The sequence below is a fragment of the Caretta caretta genome, chromosome 11 (assembly GCF_965140235.1).
Source record: "Caretta caretta isolate rCarCar2 chromosome 11, rCarCar1.hap1, whole genome shotgun sequence".
NCBI lineage: Eukaryota > Metazoa > Chordata > Testudines > Cheloniidae > Caretta > Caretta caretta.
The window spans coordinates 43,816,328-43,836,710 of NC_134216.1; the positions used below are offsets into that span (position 1 = coordinate 43,816,328).

Below are 20,383 nucleotides of genomic sequence, written 5' to 3' on the forward strand. Positions count from 1 at the left end.
GCCCCTCCCCCCACACTAAACACAACTACCATACAGACACTTAGAGCAGAGATCCATACCCGGGAGTATCTGACAACAGACAGTTATAGTTTAAAAAAAAACCTTTTCAACTACTTCATTGAGACCAATTCTGAAAAGGGGCTTAGAAAGTGGTGGCTTTATACAGATTAGCATGAGACTCAGGGTTCAAATTTGTGGTTGAATCAGGGTTAAAAAATAGATTGACCGTGAAATCTTATTGGCTGTTGTGCAATTTTGACCCAGAACCAGGGTGATCTCTGGATTTTATTTATAATATGCCTGACAAATACATTCAGGATTCTTTACATCTTATTTGTTGTTTTATAGATTATTCCTACCTACAGCAAATCTTGTACCTAAACTTCCAGCTGACTTTTGTACACCTATTAAAATAAAGTGTTAAGCAAGTATAATTTTGGTCAGATGAAAATGAAGGTGTTTTCCTATGTCTTGTTAAAAAACTAATTGCCACTTTCTAAATCTAGCTTTAACTTTATAAATTTAAATGTAAAGAGCAGATTTTCTGTTATTCAGGTTGAAGTTAGATTACATCTTCCAGTGTTGATCATTAATCCTTCCTGAAAAAAAGCTAAACTTGGAATCAAATTGTTACCAAATGTGTACTAATTTTTACTTATTCTTTTGATGAATTCCAGTCAGCTGCATTTGTTCATAATGTCTTATTACTAATAGCAGGAAGCCAGATCTTTGTCCTAGATCTAGATTGTGACCAACAGTTATTTCAGAGATGGCCCCATAAAAAATAAATAGTCCAGCCCTAATTCTGAGCAGGCCTCAGCCTGGGCTCTAATATTGCAGATGCAATGTTGTACTTGCACATGCGGGCACAATTATTTGCACTTAAAGTTTACAGGTGGAATCTGTAAATTAGCCTTCTAAATGCGTGCAATCACAGGATACAAATAAATTAACATGCAATTTTACACTCACCACTGATATTGTAAGTTGTTTTTGAAAATGTGTGTGTGATGGGATCCCGGAACTGTGGGATCGCTGTGCCCCCTTAACTCTCCAGCCTGGGCTGTCTCTCATAATGTTTTGCTAGTGACAAGCAGCATACCTCTCCGGATGCTGTGATCACTCAGTCAATAACATGCAGGGACATAGCCAGCTAAATTACATGAATTGCTCTCGAAGCTACTCATGAACTGTACTTTGGGAGACACCAAGAAATCCCCCCAGTTTTGTACCCCACAAATGTACCATCTTACATTGCTCAAAAGCTTCTCTTGAACAATGCAAGCTCATTAATTTGTTTGCCACTTCCATAAAGAATAGTGGACATGCACCAGCCTTTGTGATCTGAGCAGATTCCCCAAGCAGTTTAGACAAACTCACCGGTAAGGATAAAACATTAAAATAAGTTTATTAACTACAGAAAGATAAATTTTAAGTGATTGTAAGTGGTAGGCATATGAGATAAAGATGATTACAAAAGAAATAAAAGTAAAATCACAGTCTGATTCAAATCTCGGTCTGATAAAGTTTAGAATTTAAACAGCTTTTCTCACCCCGCCCCTCCCCGAATGTTGCAGTTTTGAATAGACAGGCTGAATTCCCTTCTCAGCCTGAGACCAATCTCCCCAGTTCAAAGTTTTTGTCTTCCCAGTGTTCTTGTTGCCTTCAGAGTAGGTGGAGGAGGAGGAGAGGTCATCTCATGATATCACTGTTCCTTATTTTATATTTTCAATTCATGTCCCAGGAAAGATACTGGCCTAGACATGTCCTAGTGGGCCTTGCTGAGTCACAGCATTGAAAAAATCCTCATTGTGTGGTGCTTGCACACCTATCTCTTACAGAATTGTAAATCTCTTGTTTACAATTCCCTGCTGGTTAATGGCTCGTGATTGTCACTAAATGCCTGTTTGGGTGAGGGTCACCTCCTTTGTTGCCCCTAAGAGCTAGCTGTGGGTGTCTCCCAGACACCCGACATACTTCAATAATAACCATATAGCATAATATCATAATTCCATATACAATGATGATACACATATATTGACATAACAATGAGTTTCAGCATATCATATGGTATCTTACAAGGTATGCTTTGAATGAAATATCACAACCATATACAAATGACGAATATGGGCTACTTTGAGGCATGTTTACGAACCTAAAACTTTAGCAGATTTTTATCCCATTTTAACTGCCAGTTGGTACAGCATGTTAAGCCTGGGGCATACTAGCACCAGTCTTTTATGCACCATTCCTTTAGACAGTCTTTCAGAAAATGCTCATTATTCAAGAATTAGAGGCTAAGATGGGTCAGGCCTTCTGCAAAAGTCATTTTATTGCTAAGAAGAGACAGCTACCTTGGATAGAATGGGTCAAATAATAAACTGTCTGATTCAGCAATATATTTGCATATGAGTAATTCAAATTTGGCTTGCTGATACCCCTGGGGTCAAATCTGAGCATTCGTGCAAATGCTGATGAATCCAGAAAGTTTAATGAGTGAAAAAAAAGTCATTTTATACTTGAACCCTTTGTGCTGAACAAAACCAGCCGTTTCATCTTGGGACCTCTTGAATCGCCCTCCTCCCCCGCGAATTAAAAAAATGTTCCAACGCCAGTTCTGAATCCCTTGCTCCCCTTCTCTCATAGGAGGATGCAAGTTACATAGGGGAGAGAGAACTCCTTGCCCTACCCATCACTGGAGATCATCCTGACCGCACCTTCTGCAGGGGATACCCTCTCCTATTCTTGGTCCTATGCTCAGGTTTAGCCAGGATTGATGGACCCCTTTATCCACATTGGCCACATGCATGTTTGCAACCAACAGAAGCATATTAACACAACCTCCTGGAGTCCTGGGGACCCCATGACACTGAGAACAAGGTGAAAAAACACTCGCCACCATGGCCAATTCAGCAAGGAGGGGAAATTCCCTCCTCTCTGCTCCCATTAAAGTATTGGTCAATGCTCCCAGAAGGCCCAGAAATCTGGTCCTATGTTGACCCTGGTGGAGGAAAAGCTGACAGCAGCAAACCCCATGGTGCCACTGGAAGCCCCATGAAGGGACAAAGTTTATAAGCCCTCCCCTGAGAATGGATGAATCAATCAGCTGTGACACAGTCAGGAAGCACAGTGTAGGCCATTCTGCATCTCCCTGGGTCTCACAAGGGCACAGCTATATAACCGGGGAAGCAGGGGAAAAGCGCCCTTTTGGGTCCCAGGTGTGTCTTCCCTATGAGCCCACATAAAGCATCCATACTGCTGAGGCCAGTAGTCTGTTGTCTCTTGTGGGGAGAAATCAGGCTGATGTGCCACTGATGTGTCTGGTTTCTATAAGAAAAACAAGACAGTTGAAAACCCAACAGAGTATTACATAGTGTTATAATAACCATATACAGTACACAGCATTCTGCACAGATATGGAAGATTGTCTGAAAACATAGTCAATACATGAATATATGATATATGTCTTTAAAAAGGTCATCCACAAGCATATTCTGGGGAAGCCCCAGCTGATGCTGACATGCAGGAACAGCTGAATTGTTTTAACATTGACAGTATATTTTTTTAGTGTTCATTTTGAAACATTTTGTCATGTATATTCTCTTTTATAAAATGATACATCACAGCTGTCAGCTGGTTTCCTAGTCTCGCTTTTATAAATATTATGTGCGCATGTCGCAGTGGTACTGTTATAATGATGTGTTTTTTGAGAGAGTGCCAATGACTGGTTTATATCCTTGGTGATTTTACAGTGTCATAAGAAACATGGCACAAATCTCTTCCCAAGGTTCAGTAGTTGCTTTAAGCCAATAATGCTGCAGGTTTTTTAATGGCTTCCTCACAGTTTGATATATGGCCTTTTAAAAATTTTGGTTTAATATGGTCAATGATCTAACAGCACTCATTAAGTTTAGGGTTGCCTGTATTATAATCTGGAAATAATTTTAATCTAACTATCACCAACAGCCAAATATAATAAAATACATGTAAGCCAAATAACATTACACAGAGGCTCAAACAGCTACACAGTACTGTAACATTAGCATTTGTAACACTTAATTTGTGCCAGGGCTGACCCTCGGCACCTCTAGGCTTGGCAGTTCATAGCCCCGGCACCTCTGGGCTTGCTGTGTCAGTTATAGTAAAAAAGTAAAAAAATTGCTTGAGCCCCAGCACCTCTTTCATTACAGATTAAGCACTGAACATTAGAGACATGTAGAAAAGGAGATGCTGAGCTCTTTCATTGAGTGGTAACCTTATTGAGAGGAAGAGCAGTTTGCTATTAACTCGGGTTGCTGCAGGTAACCCTAAAGAGGATCTGATTCCCTTTTATATATCTTAGGGGTACCCAACAACTAGACAGTGGGTAAGAGACTTTACTTCTCCTCTAGGTTCCTGGCTGTCATTCCCTGTACTGTGTCTGGAAGGGCACAACGTTTTAGCACTAAAATTGGTGATTTGACCACTGTATATCATTCCCAGATGGACTGCTTTCTTCAGGGAAAGCTGCTTTAGCATAATCAGCCACTGTGTCAGGAGGCGTCCTTGCAAAATACATAGCTGGCTATGATGTCAAATGTATTTATTTATTGTGCAATTCATAGAAAAACCTAAATATACACTATAAAAACTTTCATATGTCTGCCAGCTGTGTTATTTGAGATTAGCTAGTGGGAAACATTAGAAAGCATAGGACTGTTCACTTTTTTCCCTCCTTCACATGTGTGTCCTTTTCTTTTCCTTCTCATGTTTTTGGTCCATCTCCCTTATCCTATGACAAAGATGCTGATTTCATAATAGTTTCTTTAATACCGGTTGTGATCCAATGTATCCATTGCAATAATCCCTGGCCTACTGAACACAAAGGTAGTGTTTTTTAAATACCCATGGATTTTGAAGGCCAGTTGAGATTTTGTTTCAGAATCTTCCTTACCTGTCTCTTAGAAGCAGAAAAGCTTCTGCACAACAAGAAATGTATTTAGGGGAAATAGTTTAGCCTGCTCTGTGTGACTGTATGCAATGGTCACCATGGAAAAGTTAACACTTGCTAATAGATACCATGGAGTTGTGTGGTAAGATACCATAGTATTTCCCTATAGGGAATAATGGCAGTATTGCATCTGCTGTCCCACTCTGCTATAACAATTGGTAAATATAACATTTTACAGTAATACAAATTACAATAAAATACCTCAAGTATTTTGATTTCACAATGAGTTTTATAAGTAATAAAGCTTCTCTTTAGACAAAGAACTTTCCACTATAGAAAAGAAACAAGCACATTTCTAGAGGGAGAAGAAGATCAAAAGCAGTAAGAGGACTCAAAAATCTTTGCCTAAAAAGAAGGGGGAAAAATCCTCAATGGCCCAGAGCTGCTGCTTTTTAATGTGACAAGCATTTAAAAGTGTAATTGATGGAGCAGCTAACGTGGCTCTTGACCAAAGCAGTTAATGTGCTTTAGCAAAGTAGCCTTCATAACATGCCAAAAGTCATACTGATACATATTCTATTAAAAAAAAACCACAACCACATCATAAAACAGGGGGAATAAAGATCTTAAATCAATGTATTATTAACATATAAATATATTTAATGAGGGTAGTAAGCTGCAAGCCTTTTCCAGAGACTGAAGACGTATAAAGTTATCTCACTGTGTCAACCAATAAAATAAAATGAAGCCATTTTTAAAGACTCTCCAGTATACTTTCTTTCTAATATGAGGCTATGAAAGATACTTTGCTATAAACTAATTACTAAGTGTATTGTCTAGCATTGAGGTTTATGGTGGAAAAGAATTGCCCCTCAAATTGGGGAAGGGGAAAGGGAAGAATAGATCATTTATCAAAAATTACTAATGCCTAAAGCCACAGGTCACTTTTCAACCCAAAGAATAATAGTTTCTCCTTTCAACTAAAGATCCCAGTCTAGTGTGTTTTATGATCTCTTCCAATATGTCCTTTTGCCTAAAGTGTGCTGTAGCTTCAGTTCCCCTCTGCTGAGACTTCTTGGGATTAACTCTAAGCCACATGTGTCTCTTGGTCAGCAGCAAAGCTTCAGCTATAGTTGCAGCAGAGGTCTTGAATAAATGAGTTTTGCAGGATGTTTGCTAGCATCTCTGAGGATGTATAAGAACCATATTCATATACTTGTAATTTGACACCATTTACTTCCTTCCCTCCCCCCAGCCAAAGAATATTGTTTCCTACAGTATTTTTGACAGCACATAATAAAGAAGAAGAATCAAGAAATGTGCACTTGTAATAGAATTATTATTGTTGTTTATTTATATTATTATGGTGCCCCTAGAGCAAACCACACTAGACCCTATACAAACATGTTGAAAGACCCAAATTGCTTGCAGAATAATTTCAACTGTTGTCAACAAATTCAGATGTCGCTAATATAGGATCATTTTTCTCTGGCCTTTTATAGAACACCAGCCCTAAACATGCTCCCATCAAATATCAGATTTACTCTATGCTGGGGCTCTACAATTTTAGGTTATGTGATTCTGTCTCAGCCAGTACTTTGCAGGTCAGCAGTTTTACCAGCAGAAGCTGTTAGCAACTAGGAAGCTAACAGAGCAAAAGGCATTGCCTATATAATTAGTACATTTTAAAAGGATATTGTTAACTTGAAAATCAAATTTCTAGCTGAAAATGTTGTACCTGTTGGTGTTGCTAATTAATGTAACTGAAGGAGATTAGACAACATTATTTTTTCAGTTTGTTGACTTTGTGCATTCCAGAACACACAATCATTTTCACTGTTTGTCGATAGTCAGTTGCATTTCCTGTCTCAGACACTAGTTAATACTGTTCTCATGAACACTCTTCCCCAGGCACTGCAAGATTGTTTACCAGCAAGAGTAGCAGCAAAGCTGAAACTTAAAAGGCATTAGGTAGACATGAGCTGAGAGAAGGGGTAGGCTTAAGCACAGTTGGTAGTATTGCTATCAGATTCACCCAACACGCCTTTGTAAACATCAGGAGGAAGAGAAAACCCATTTTTAAAAGCTCAGGACATGCAATTTAAAGGTCTGCCTATCAGAAAATAGGGTTTTTTTTTAACATTACTCAATGTCTGTAAATTCAAATTTGGTGTCTCTCTAAAAATATTACAGAACAGTTAAAAATATTTAAAGCCTGCACATTGTCATGTCAGACAGTCGCACTGTTTGATGTTCCCAAGATATAATGGAGCAGGGTCTAACGCTGGGCAGGGAACAGTTTACCAGTCCCAGGAAAATTTTTGACATTTAAAAAAACAATTCCTGTCCCAAACTATGATGAAAAGTGAAATTTTCACAAACCAATTAAAACAAACAAATGGCTTGGATTAATCAGCATATTTTGTTTTGATAATTTTGAAATATTTTGTTTAGCTTTCAGCCTTTTAAATTTAATTGTTTTACTATAAATTATGTTTCTAAATGAAAGTCATTTCAAACAGAAAAATTGAACTTTTCATTTACAAAATGTTAAAGGAGTCGGGAATATATTTTGTCAAAAAATTTCCAAGTAGATCTAGATAGGTCCAATTCAAAGTTCAGATCATGATCTAGATTCTTCTATACTTTAGAGATGTGTAGATCTGGAGCTTTGGTTCAGGTCCATCTGTAGTAGCAGATCTTTCTATTTGTGCATTTGGCTGTTAGAAATAGTCTTAGAATGTATGTTGTATTGTAGCTTTTCCTTAAGGATATGATTTGTTTCTCTGTCTGCTCTTAAAGGTCTTTGCCGACATTGTACTAAAACCCATTCTACATAATTTTCATTCAAATTCTCCCCTAAAGTTTTAGATTATAATCCTCAAACAATTGACTCACTGCTCTTGTGCACTTGTGCACATGACACATGATCCTTCACCACTGAAGTCAAAGAGAGTTTTGCCATTGACTTCAATAAGCCCGTGTGCTGGTAACATAAGAGTTGCTCCTGACAGCATTAATCAGTTTCCTTAAGTAATACAAGAACTCTGGGCACATCAAAATGAAAATGATCCTCAGTTTACAAAGCATGCTGCGGCAGCTCTCTATAATTACATTTACATTTATTATAGGGGCATTTGTGAAATGTCGACATTCAGCTGCTAATGAAACACATTTCTTCAGTGCCTTTCTTCAGACACATTACAGAACACAGCATATCCCCACTGTTTAGTACTGTACAGTTCCCAAATCTCAGTGGAGCTGGCGATAGGCTAATATTGACACATAGAGTGTAAGATGAGAAGAACTTCTGATGTTTCTTTGGAATTCTTTCATGTCGGAGGAGCTATAAAGTCCTTGCTAACATACTATTAAAGTATTTATCAATGTTATCTATTTTAAAAGTAATTTAAATTTACAGTGCTATTTTTAGCAGTGTAATATCCCTCTGCCTCCCCACTGCTGAAGCCTTTCTGTAAGTCTGAACTGTGTCAAGCTGGGCCCCAGGGTTCAAGCTCTATTGTTTTGCAGTGTAGACACAGCCTCACTCGACTCATGCTCTGGGAGTCCATCAAAGGGATTCCACAATCCCACTGGTCAACTTTTTTTGTCCTCTGGATAGGTCAAGTTTGGTGGACAGTCAAGCTTTCCCAAATTGCACTACAAACAAAGGGCTAGAGTGACCACATTTTAAGAGGGTCCTAAGAAGGCTGGGATAGGGGTGGTCTGTTTGTTTTCACACAGGAAAACTCCTTCTCTTGCTGGTAGCATGTCTCAAGCCTCTGGGATCCAATTGCCTCCAGACTTATGAGACAGATCCTCTGTCTATCAAGGCAGCCAGCTCTTTGAACCCATTATCTCCAGTTGCCTTCTGATTACTAACCATAGACTACCCTCCTTTTAAGCTTTACACTTCTGGCAGGCATTACAGGGTTAGGACAATTTAATTCCATTATCAGGATGGACTATCAAACCCTTCCTGTCTTGACTTAGAATGAGATTTGTGCACCCCATCAGAGACCTGGACAAGGATTCTTCAAGCTTACGATGTAACATGACTTCTACTAGAAATTGAGGCAGCAGCAAGCCATATTTGCCAAAGTTGTCTCCTTATTTGATACATACAACAGAACAGTGCAAGCAGCATTGTCAGATTGTACCTAATAAAAAGCTTAAAATATCTGCAAGCAAATGCCAGACATACAGTGCAGTAATACTCCTTGTTGTTTTGTGTTTGGTCACTTAACATTCCAGAAAAGAGCTTAAAAGACACACAGGAAGTGTCTTACAGATGATGGGAAAAAATCCAGCATCATTTACCAAAATACCGGCAGTTGTGTTTTGGTTTTGGATCACAGCCTGGAGAATTTTATCTGTTCAGTTGTGACTCTCAAATTGAAACACACTAACTGCTTTTAATCTGCTTCAAAGGTTTCTTGTCCTGCTTTTAGCGTTGGCAGTGAAATATTTTTTTCTAAATGAAAACACCCAACATCAGCAATGGAGAAACCATGGATACATTTTTTATTCCAAATGAAAACTGTCCCTTTCTCCCTCAGACAGTGTCCCCTGTCATTAACAATAAGGTCTCCTGCTCTTACACACTCGTGTCTTCTTTTGTCTTCAGATTTCTCCTGCCTCAGAACAAACTCTCAACCCCTCAATAATCCTCTTTTCCGTACTGGGAAACAAAATACTCTCCCCTCCATCAGTATTTCCCCCACACTTTTTTAAAAAAAACCTACCTTTCCCCTTTCAGTGGCCTCTTGCAGTGGTGACCCTCTCTTCAGCAGAGAAGAATTGAATGCAATTCCCCCCAGGGCTATTCAGAGGTTTTGGGGGCCTGGGGCAAAATCTGAAATTGAGGCCCTCACCCTTCCAAAAATTACCATGGAAATGAAAGCGTTCAAGAATAGGGGACAGGGTGGGTGTCAGAGAGGGCCCAGGCCTATGGGGTCACTGCCCTCCCTGCAGGGTAGGGGAAGTTATACCATGGTGGGAGTGGCATCCCTGATCATAGCTCTGGGCTCTCAGCCTGGTGAGTCTCCTCAGGCCTGGTGTAATGTTGACAGCACAGTGACAGTGAGATCTGGGGCCTAGCTGCGGCAGGCAAGTCGCTCCCTGCACTATCAGTGGCAGGCGTCAAATCTGAATGGCATTGTAAATCCATGCTCCAAGTCACAATGCGGCTCAAATTTGGCCTGGCCACCCATCTGTCATTTTGAGATCCCTCTCAAACTACCCCTTTGGCCAACCCAACTCCCTGCTGTGTGGCCCTGACTCACCCAGAGCCTGGTAATGCTGCTGCTTGTATTAGCCAGTGCAGGTAACTAGTAAATGACATAATACACTGTTTTCTCACTGGGGAGCTGTATGCTTCCTCTGCAATGCTGTCAGTCCAGAAGGTTGGGGTTAGATTCAGAACCTGCCTTTGTCTCACCTCCAACCCTCATGTAACAACATGGCCACCCACATCTCCTATAAACATGGAGTAGATAAACTACCACTGGATATCCTGGAGAGCCAGCGGAAGCAATTAGCTCACACATCAGGCTCATGACATTAATAACCACAGAATTAACCTCTTCTTCAATCATAAAACCAGTACAGGGATATTGTGACTCAATGTTGCATTAAATAATTACGAGGTGACAATATGAATCCCTTGCCTTATTGCTGCACAGCTTTTACCGCCTGTACATTATGTTGTCTTTCTTTACTCTCCAGCCAAATGGCCTGATTCCATAACTGTACTCTGTTATTTCATACTGTTACCAATAGACATGACCATTCATCTAATACACAAGTGATCTCTCCTCTGAAGTTTATGTGGAAAGGAATGATTTACAAAGAGAAACTTAAATGAATCGTGACTATCTCAAAACAAGATAGATATCTAAGGAAGTGGTCACAATCTCAAGACATCCCACACCACAAGTGATGGAAAAAGAGGCCACGAGGCCCAACAGATTGAACTGTTCATGGCAAAGATTCCCATTTATTTATTTATTTGTTAATAAATAAGCAGAAATCTGTTGGGAAAGACTGTATGAGTGTTGATGAATATGCTGGGACTTTTGCAGAAAAACAGGAGGAAATTTACTCTGTAACTCCTAATCCTCAATGCAGCAGAACATGTAACAGCAAGCACGTCTCAGTAAGGTTTACTGAAAAAATTAATGGACTACTGTAAACTACAGTAACATAAATAGCAATCACTAGGGTGTGGCCATTAGCACAAATAATACTTCAAAAAGATCAGTAACACCCCCCTCTGTCCTTCATTAACAATCACAGGAAATGCACACAGATCTCTTACTGTACATGTAGCAGATTCCCATCTGGAGTATCCGGCATTTCCTTTCTCCTCAGTACTGATGAAAGGTGATAGTAGCTGCTCTATATCATCAGCACAAGTTTCTTTATGGGCTGAATGGAAATTCTTACCACAAAGACATTAACCATAATATCACAACCATCCCTTTTGCTGATTTGTTGGTGCTGCAGAACAGACAGTCCTCAGGGAGAGTTTTACAACTGCCCCAATGATGGTTTCTATTTGTAAGTAAATTTATGGCCTGTGAAAGGCTTTAGTGTTTTGACTGGCAGTTTTGGAGACTGAAGTCCTTTCCTTTATAAATACTAGAGGATTTAATTAGCACCTGTAGGCCCCAGGAAGCTGATTTCAAGAAAAAATCCTACAATAAATATCTTGTTGATCTGAAGACAACCAAGCTACTAAATCATCCTGATGGCCCAAGGCTACTGCCTTTAAATTGTTACCTTTAAACACACTAGGTATTTTTGTGTACACAAGCCCATTACTTCAGAGGCTACTACAGCCTCCCCAAAAGGGAGAAAACATCCATTTTGGAGACAGAAGTTGAATACAAGAGCTCTTGATAAAAGTATATACTGCATTTGCTTTGAAAAGTACTTTCTTTTTGTTGTAGGATTAACATAATTCACCTGAATTCAGCTGTGGAAACAAAAACCAGTTCAAGTACTCGCAGCACTGGTTTGGCCCACTCTCAGCGTGGGATTTTTCAAAACCACTCAGTGTAGGCCTAATTTTGCTCCCATTGAAGTCAAGCAGAGCTTTTTCCCGTTGACTTTAATGGGAGAAGAGTTGAGCCAACACCGAGTGCTTCTTAAAATTCAAACTTTCTTCCTTGAGAGAACTTTGGATTCATCCTTCAGTGGCGGTCTGAACAATCTGGGCCTTCAGGCCTTAAGCAGAGAACAACTCCCATTAACCCAATAGGTCTAAGAACTCACTCTGGACTTATGAACACATTGTTGAATTAACTTCAAAAAAGTAAGCGACTGATCATCTCTCCCAACATGCAGCAGTTGGCCTTCATGTTATGTTGCTGTGTCTTCAGAAGCTTTTAAAGATACAATAGAACAACTCCAGGGTTCAGACTGGGTATGGTAGGAGCGTAGTTGCTGTATGTCATTGCTTTTCTTAAAATATATTAATACAGTGAAGCACTTCTATGCAGGGAAGGGAAATTCTTCTTGTTAAATATTTACAATGCAAGCACAAGATAAGTGAGCTGGTCCATAACAGGTCCATAACAATCAATCAGTCGGGTGTATTCCCTTCAGTTCTCTCACGTATACTAAGGAGTGTTAGCAGAGCAATAATATCCTGTACACATGTAGTGCATTCCATCGAAGGTTCTCAAAGTGCTTTACAGACATTAATGATTCTAGCCTCAAAACGCCACTGTAAGGAGGTGAATTTCATTATCCCTATTTTACATATGAGGACACTGAGGAGTTCTTTGTCTTGATCAACATCACCCAACAAATTTGGGGCAAAACAGGACTTTACAACAAAAACAGACACATGGTTGCTCTCTTACACACATAGAGATAAAGTACACACACAGGGATAAAGTACACTTCAAACAGTAAGAAAAAAATTCAACTGATGGATAATTTTAAAAAATGCTTTCAGCAGTTTTTGCGCTTCTAAATAATTAACAAAAATATAAAGGAGTTGTTCTATAAAGACACTTACAAAACTCTGTTAAAAGGAACATTTATGGATATATTTGAAGTTTTTCTTTAGAGGACCTAATTTTGTGTTCCTCATGCGGGCGAATGTCCCAGTGAAATTCAAGGAAGTTTTGGCTGAACCAAAGGCTGCAGGCCAATGCAATTTTGTTTTTAAACAATCGTAACTTAAAGTTTTGGACTTCCTTTGGTCACAAATTTCACTGGTTTCTCACTGTAACTAATGTTGCTATCCTAAGCACAGGTGCTCCTGGATAACCGGACTCCTGCCTGGCACATTCAGCCTGCAGTCAGAAGCCTGTAAGGGCGAAGTTCTGCGAAGTGCTAAGCACTCTCTAATCCCATTGATATCCACGGCACTCAGCACCTTGCAGGACAGGATACTAGGTGAACAACATTAAGGATGTGATTTGGCATGGTACTTCAGCATGTTCCCAACTTTAAACCTATCACTAATCCCATTAAAGTCAAGGGAGGAAAGCCCAAGCTTAGGCTGAAGCACAGACAATTCTAGGGGTGCCTTGCATTAGGAAGTTAATGCTTCTGACATACAGCTGTTCTTGTGCCACTCTTGTATTGGATTAAAACTATTCATGGCAGAAGCTGAATTCCACCTGGTGGGTGTTTTACATATCAGCTATATGTTTCAGAGTGTATGTTTACTTATAAAAATGCCAGCAAGCGCTTAACTGCATTGTCACTTTCTGGTGAAGTAATGGCTGCTGTCACCCTTGTGACTTCACAGGTTACCTGATTTGTCATTAAAAATCTGGATCAAAGAGTTTTTCTAAAAACTGGTTAATAGTTTCAGCTCTTACCATTTTATATAAATCATGACAATTCAATAACTGTTCATACAGAAAACTATGTAAGAAGTTCAAAGAGAAATGAAAGATAGTCATCATTTGCTTTTTAAAAAATCTGTGGTTCTACAGACACTCGTTTTACCCCCACCCTCATTTAGCAGAAATGGGTGCCCCAACAAGAACCGTGAAAGAGCAACTTCTGATGTAGCTACAGCCACTGCTAGCACCTGACAATTACGTATTCCCAACGTAGTAAATCAAATGACACATTTGTTTTGGTTTTCCTCCCCTTAAGATAGATTTATTTTGGCAAAGGGGAATGTGATTGTGGTTATACTGTAAGGAAAGGAATGAAGCAGTAATATAGAGAGACTGATTAACTGCTTTGGCTAAAACAAGAATCTCCTGAACCTTTGTTCAGTACTCAAACTCAAATCAAATGGTTTTAGAGGTTATGAAATGTTCACCCCCCCCAGCATATCACTTTCAGAGGAGGGAGGCGAAGTCACCAACCACCCTCCATGTCCTTCTTTCCTGACTGCTTGTCTTCTAGGGGAAACCCTTTCATCTCTAGTTTCTTACTTTAGGCCCAACCAAGATGCCTGCTGCTGCCCTCCAGGTCTTTTGAGAGTGACTGAATGACCTACTGCTTTCTTTTCTCTCTACCCCATGCATGCCCACTTCCTGTGGGATTGAGTGTGGGATGGGTTGGCCAATCAGCCTGTTTTCCATTTTTTAACCTCCATCAAATCTGCCAGATGGCATTTTCTGCTTTCCATTTCTTGCACTCGATCTGGTGACGTATGAAAATGACTAGGTGACTTTGTTTATCATGCTTTGAATCAAGTACAGTATAACCTTTTCCAGTTTTGACCATATTTTTACTACTCAAAGTCTACCCTGCCTATCTGGAAGAGCCACCACTGCATTCTAAATGCAGAACTATCTGAGAACCCTTTCCCACCTCCCTCATCTCTTCCAAGGTTGGAGACTTCAAACTGTCCATCCACAGAAGAATGCAGAGTGGGTGTGGGCATCTCATCCTCTCCCCAGAAGATTCCATCACTCAGAGTGGCTTGTAAGCACCAGAAAACTGGAAGTGGGGCAGCAGAATCAGCTAGCCACATAATGATAGAATGGGGAACACAGACCAGTCAGCTCCAGAAGACTGAAAGGAGTGGCAGCAGGCCACGCAGCCAGGGTCAGATCAGCTGAGCCTGTAGCATCAGGCAATGTGATTCCCCCTCCTCCACAGAAAACCCCAAAACAGGTATCAGGCTAATAATGTTTACTTGCCATTTGTAAAGTGCTTGCAGACCTAGGGATAGAAATGTGCTAACGTACTGTTATAATTAAAATATGCTTCTTATGTGAATCATTGGAAAATATGCTCCTTATGTGAATCATTCCATCAGTGCTTAGCATTCGGCTGCCAGATGCAGATTGTCCTAGTGTTCACATATACCAAACCCTGCCCCCTTCTCTCATATTTCTTTGTGTGTGTGTGTGTAGAATATGAATGTCTACTGCTACCTACGTACATTGAACATACTGTGGTGTCCTCAACCTTAATTTCGTCCCTTTAGTTGGAAGAGCCATTAATGGTAGGGGACAGCCAGCTTTAAAAGATGTAATACTTGTTTCCCCCGTCCCCAGAGCACTTTGCTGCTATTTGCAGTGGAAAAACAACTTTGAAAAGTTTCCAGAGTAACAAGCATGCAAATTACATCTGTCTGCAATGGGAATAGAACTTGGAGTAACCTCTTAGACACTGTTTCCTCTCAATGTTTTCCAGTTGGCATGACTTGTTCTTCCCGTGGAGATTTAGAGACGTCTCACAGGTATGTCTGTTTTCAGAAAGATAACCAGTTATGGTACTACTTTGACATACCTTTCTAAGAAATCTGGTTTTAAAATCATTCCTAAACTATACTTGTTCCCCTGTGCATGCTAGTCAAAAACTACCATCTGCACATCTGTTCTTCATACATGAGTATGCCTCAAATTATGAAACACAGAAAGTAAACAACAGTATAAAGCAACAAGAGATTGTACTACACCCTGAGATTTCCATAAACTTCCTAGAACAATTCTAACCCCTTGGAAATTAACCCTACCTCATAAGCACCCAACCTCCTTACCCCACATCCATATTCTATTACACTTGGGATTTTCCCAAACTTGCAATTGATTTGTACAGATATCTGGTAATTTAGCCAGATTGGTATTTGTACATATCTGTTCCCTAATAATGTATGAATAAGTGGGGTTTAAAATGGCTGCTACTGAAGGGAATCAGCCATTTTAATTATTGCTTGGCCTCCTACTTCCTCTATCTTCTGCCTTTCCTGCCTGCCATTTTTCTTCCTGAACCTCAGTCCAAATGGGGTTGGGCTTTACTGTGCAATCCCTCATACTGCCCAATCTGCCTCTCCATGAACCATACTCTGTTCCCCTGAGGCACTGTCCTTGCTGCCGCCTGTGATTCTCCTGCTGCCCAGCCTTCTTGCTGCCATGCAAGTGTCAGGGGGCCGGGGTGGGGGGGGGGAGAGGAGAGACCAAACATAGAATTACCACAAAATAAAAAATCTTTATTTCTCTTTGTACAAAAAATGAAATGCTCGCTATAACCATTTCCCACAAGGTCTTAAAAGGGAAATCAATCCAAGAGCCTCATTAGGGTACAAGATTTCATGCAAATACACCAGAAAGGGTAAAAATACACACTAATGTTCCTCGGGCTGCTGCTGGATTACGATCTCCATTCCTCTGATCTGAAAGGAAAAAGACAGCCAGTTAGGGTCAGACTGTAAAAAAAGAAAAGATTTTGTGCAGTTTCTGAGTGTGTAACACAGTGCAAAATTAACAAATGAAGCCTCAACATTCTACCTACCCATGATGTGGTGGTGGACAATGGCCTCGCCCCTCTCATTGGTGTCTTTGAATCCCTCCTTATCTATAACTGACACATATATGGAAACTTAGTGGGGGATGTGACGGGGCTGCACACCCTTGCCCAGGGAAGAGCAGACATGCAGAAGTCTTGCTTCAAGTTAGCAGCCTGCTGGAGACAGAGAGGAGGGAAAATATTACTTTATCAAATGAAAAGAATACCAGAAAAACAACTGTATAAAAATGATATCAAGCCACAACCTATTTCTTCAAAGCCAGCTACATCCTCAGCAGACCTCTCCACTACATGCATTGCCTCACCCAAAAAGTGTTCAGAGAGCTTCCTTACATTATTGTTAGGTTTCAGAGTAACAGCCGTGTTAGTCTGTATTCGCAAAAAGAAAAGGAGTACTTGTGGCACCTTAGAGACTAACCAATTTATTTGAGCATAAGCTTTCGTGAGCTACAGCTCACTTCATCGGATGCATACTGTGGAAAGTTTAGAAGATCTTATTATATACACACAAAGCATGAAAAAATACCTCCTCCCACCCCACTCTCCTGCTGGTAATAGCTTATCTAAAGTGATCACTCTCCTTACAATGTGTATGATAATCAAGTTGGGCCATTTCCAGCACAAATCCAGGTTTTCTCACCCCCCCCCCCCCACACACACATACAAACTCACTCTCCTGCTGGTAATAGCTTATCCAAAGTGACCACTCTCCTTACATTGTGCATGATAATCAAGGTGGGCCATTTCCAGCACAAATCCAAGGGGAAATACAAAAACAAGGGGAAATAGGCTACCTTACATTGTGTTTGATAATCAAGGTGGGCCATTTCCAGCACAAATCCAGGGTTTAACAAGAACGTCTGGGGGGGGGGGGGGGGAGGGTAGGAAAAAACAAGGGGAAATAGGCTACCTTGTGCAAGGTAGACTATTTCCCCTTGTTTTTTCCTACCCCCCCCCCCCAGACGTTCTTGTTAAACCCTGGATTTGTGCTGGAAATGGCCCACCTTGATTATCAAACACAATGTAAGGAGAGTGGTCACTTTGGATAAGCTATTATCAGCAGGAGAATGAGTTTGGGGGGGGGGTGTGTGAGAAAACCTGGATTTGTGCTGGAAATGGCCCAACTTGATTATCATACACATTGTAAGGAGAGTGATCACTTTAGATAAGCTATTACCAGCAGGAGAGTGGGGTGGGAGGAGGTATTTTTTCATGCTTTGTGTGTATATAATAAGATCTTCTAAACTTTCTACAGTATGCATCCGATGAAGTGAGCTGTAGCTCACGAAAGCTTATGCTCAAATAAATTGGTTAGTCTCTAAGGTGCCACAAGTACTCCTTTTCTTTTTACATTATTGTGTTCAGTCATTGTATGGAAAAATCTCTCCACTCATGGTGCTGCTTGTAACCAATTCATTGTTAAGTATTATTACTGTTACACAAAATGACACATACAACAGTGGCCTCTAGGCACAACCACAATACAAATAAATAATAATATGATCCGTCAATAGTTTCAGGATTAATATCATCCTAATATGATAATTCAGTCAAAATTCAAGACCTTGACACCTTCACTCATGTGTGATTACTTTCTCAGCATGTGGTCCTGTTGATTTCAGGATGACATGAATTCAAATTTACTGTTTCACTTTTCTCCACAGCACAATTTCTAAATTTCCTGCCGCTGAACTCTTCAGGACGACCAGGCAAAATATTTTCAGTGGAGGTCACATGCCTCTAGAACGTGCTCTCTATATAGCCAGACTGTAACATACATGCCATAAGATACAGACCAGCAACTTTTCACTCAGCACTGCTCACTGAAACACATTCCCTTTCATTCGCTTACTCACATTCAAAATCCAATATTCACTTGGCATAACACCCTTCCCAATGACTTATCAAATAAAACAACGTTATCACTCTATATATTCAGTACGTCCCTTATAATTAAAGAAATAACAGAAGACACGCATCCAGTCATTGTTCTGCCTTACTAAAATACAGTGCACCCCTATACTTACCATTCACATAGATGTTTAATATCATTCCCAGTACTGTTTGAATACCCTCCAAACTACCTATCGCTGTGCCAGTTGGGAAAATGGAATGATGCCATATATAAACACCACAACTAATAACAATGAGAGAAAATGTCCACTCCAACCAAAGCAGCTGCCTGGTGCTTACCCCCATATGTATAAATTCAGCAGTCAACACTACATAAATTGCCTCATACAAAAATATTTGAACTCTGACATCCTTTCAACAGGTTCAGGGATACTGTTTACAGTATTTCAGCCTGTCCCCAGGTTTTAATGTCATAAATGTTTTCAGCTACTGTTGTAACCGCTACTCTCAAACTTTAACCCTGTGACACCGCTGGCATAGTACATTCCACTGCTGACAATAGCATGCACACTCCTGGGGCTTAACTGTCAGCAACAAGCACTCCAAAACATTTCCTCCTTCCGTACTGCAACTGACAGCAGTAAATTACTTACAAACTATGGGCCTGATTCACCACTTCATCATGCCAATTTTCGGCTGGTGACTTGAATGGAGTCATATAGGTGTAAAACTGCAGTAAGGTGGGTGGTGAATCACACCCTATGTATGTTCAGATAATTAGCATCTTTTCCCTTGAACCGTAATACACTTTCTCCATAAATGGGCAACAGAACCAATCAGTGTACACATTTCATTTAGCCTATAAAGTAATTTTAGTAGCTATCATCATTGTACCATTTGAAATATTCTCTGTTCACATCAAATGATTTCCCCTGTAATTGATGTCATAAAGAATATCTGTGTTAAGTTGTCTTCATTTCCACAGTTTTCGATCCTTATGATGATCAATTATTTATGTACAGACCAAATGAAAGGCAAGATTGTAATGACCCCTAGGGGTTTAATGGTATTATAATAAATCTTGAGAGCAGAGCTCAAGTGGGTGTTGTTAACAAAAACCAGTGCTGGGCTAACATGCTATTTTTAGACATATTATTTTTTAGAGGAAGTGAGAGAATTGACTGGGAAGAGCTCAGTTTCTATAATTCCTCTCCTCTTGGTCTGCCAATCAGCTTCCACCATTCAGCCCTTCCCTATGAGGCTCCCGCCACTCTCATCCCTTCCATCTTCTTCCTCTTTAAAAAAAGAAAATTGTACATTTATTGCCAGTCCTATCAGCCCCATCACTTTGGCTGCCAGTTTGACCTCACTGTCTTCATGTCCCTAGGCCTTGCTATGCCAGAAACTCCAGCACGGCATTACAATATTTGTTTTATAAAGTGCCTAGTCTGACTTAAAAATTAATTTTTGTAGCAGGTTTATTGTGAAGCCTGCATAAAGTTAGAGATGCGTTTGAGCTGCAAAGTTTGCATCTGGATCAGAACTTCCCAAAGGCTGAGGCTATTTGGACCTAGGGCTTTGTTTCAAGCTCACGATACTCTCACAACTTGACATAGCACAACCATTAATCAATATTCATAATTTAGAAAACATCAGACCTTCTTGTAACTCACAGCAGATTTTAAAAATAATTTCCTTCATGCTCAAGACCCCATTTTTCCTCTACATGGATGAAACTCTCATTGACTCAAATGACGCCAAGATTTCATCCCATGTATTTTCTCTCTCTCTTTTCCCCCAATTCTCTATGGAAAAGATAGGTCAAGAAAGATATATGTCAGATATACCATGAAGAGCTTT

The 20,383-nt window shown here is 40.1% G+C and overlaps 1 long non-coding RNA gene across 3 annotated transcripts in view; it reads right to left on the reverse strand.

The window, feature by feature from the left end:
• Positions 1-1,455: 1,455 nt before the first annotated feature.
• The window catches only part of LOC125644543 (uncharacterized), a 98,931-nt gene continuing 80,003 nt past the window's right edge, over positions 1,456-20,383 (reverse strand). The window contains exons 3-5 of one of the 3 annotated variants that reach the window (XR_012664387.1): positions 16,655-16,825; positions 16,489-16,535; positions 1,456-3,327 (exon numbers count right to left, since the gene is read on the reverse strand). This is a non-coding gene — a long non-coding RNA (uncharacterized LOC125644543). Of the gene's footprint in view, positions 3,328-16,331; positions 16,536-16,654; positions 16,826-20,383 lie in introns of those variants that run through there. The other 2 variants (XR_007359046.2, XR_007359045.2) reach the window with 2 other exon arrangements.